The sequence below is a fragment of the Octopus bimaculoides genome, chromosome 19, assembly GCF_001194135.2.
Source record: "Octopus bimaculoides isolate UCB-OBI-ISO-001 chromosome 19, ASM119413v2, whole genome shotgun sequence".
NCBI lineage: Eukaryota > Metazoa > Mollusca > Cephalopoda > Octopoda > Octopodidae > Octopus > Octopus bimaculoides.
The window spans coordinates 6,253,196-6,255,116 of record NC_068999.1 but is presented as its reverse complement, the minus strand read 5'-3'; positions in this window follow the sequence as shown (position 1 = coordinate 6,255,116).

Here is a 1,921-nt window from a genome sequence, read left to right as displayed (position 1 = left end):
TATACATATATATATATAAATTTAGTAAATGGAATAAAACGCATATGTTAAATGAATTCTTTTATTTCCAACGTCTTAATAAATTGGTCCTGGTGCCTACAATACATACATCGGAGCGACGAGGATCATTTAGTCGTCCAAAGGATGACTGATGTATGCGCAGTAGACTTGTTTTAAGTGACGAAGCGTTTCGCACCTTTAACCTCATTCTGTCCTCAAAGGCCATCATTCATACATTAATGAGAAACTTCGAACTCTTACACCCTGACTATAAATTAGCCTATGTACCTACAAATTTATCAAAGGACCTAGAAATACTAAGATTTTCGAAGAAAAGACAAAAGAAACTGAAGCATATTCTGGAAATCAAATCTCTTAGCGGCACAGTGAGGAATTGTAAGACATTTCAAAGATTCTGCAAGATTCTCCAATCTTCTCCATGAATATATGCACACACATGGGTTTATGTATCGGTAGCTCAACGCACATACTAATCCAACCACATATTCTTTTCAACTCAAGGCACAAGGCCCGAAATTTGGGGGGAGGAGTCCAATCAATTAGATCGACCCCAGTACGCAACTGGTACTTAATTTATCGACCCCGAAAGTATAAAAGACAAAGTCGGCCTTGGCGGAATTTGAACTCAGAACTTTTCGCCCGGCGCGCAAACGTTTCTGCCAGCTCGCCGCCTTAACCCAACCACATATTTACAAATATCGGGTACTTTCTTAACTCAAAGTGTCTTGTCACTTCGTTAGTGACCGGTTTCAACTCTCTTGAGAACTTAATTAAAACTCGGATAAAATACATACATATGTGCGTTCGTACGTCTGTATTTACACACAAACACAACACATACACACACACACACATAAACATTATACCACTAATTATCAGTATAGCTTGAAGTAGTAATTGTTCTAGTAGTGGTAGGAGGAAGAGCAGATAGAAAGAAAAGTGGACGAATGGGGGCATTAGATCTTAAGTTCGCATGGAACATTAACCTAATTTATTTTCATCAATCCTCAATTATCATTCATCATTCGTCATTCAACAGCATCTACGCATCATGAGAACTGACCGCAACTGCTGCCTAACGAAGCGAGATTTAGTCACAATGACATTCACGCCAAAGATTTGCCGCATCGCTAATAAGAACATCAATATGCAAAATCAATAACTGTTTATTTTTTAGACAAGTCTACACTTGCTTGATAGTATTGCGTCGAAATCTGTCTTATCAACATTGGATACAGATACAGTTATGGACGAATAATTCGAATTTCGCTTCGTAATCATAAGGTTCCGTGTTCAATACCAATCAGGGGTACCAAAACAGAATGTCTTTCTTTATAACGTTTGTCCCGCAGAACCCTTAAGAGTGAAAGCTTTTATAATGAATTTAATTTAAAAGTGATTAAGGTACTCTGATAAAATTTTAATTAAGGTGCTCTGATCTTTTCATAAGTGACAAATGAGCCCAAATATACATCCGAGAGTATTTAAGCGTGTAAACCTTACCTTGTATACTTTGATGGCGCAAAAGCAATTTATTCCCCAGTGGATTTCAAATACTCTTTTCTACTCTAGGCACGAGTCCCGACATTTTGTTTTTGGCGGTGGGGCAGTCGATTAGATTTCCCCCTCAGTACACAACTGGTACTTAATGTATCGAGGTGTTTTGCATGCAGTGATTTAGTGGTTTCGTTTTTGACTCTTTACTTGTTTCAGTCATTAGACTGCTGCCATGCTGTGGCACCGTCTTCAACAATTTTTAGTCGAAGGATTCGACTCTGGTACATTTTCTTTGTTTTTAAACCTGGTACTTATTTTATCGGTTTATTTTGCCGAACTGCTAAGGTATGGGAACGGAAACACAGCAGCACTTGTCAAATGGTGCTGGTGGTGGGGAATAGAC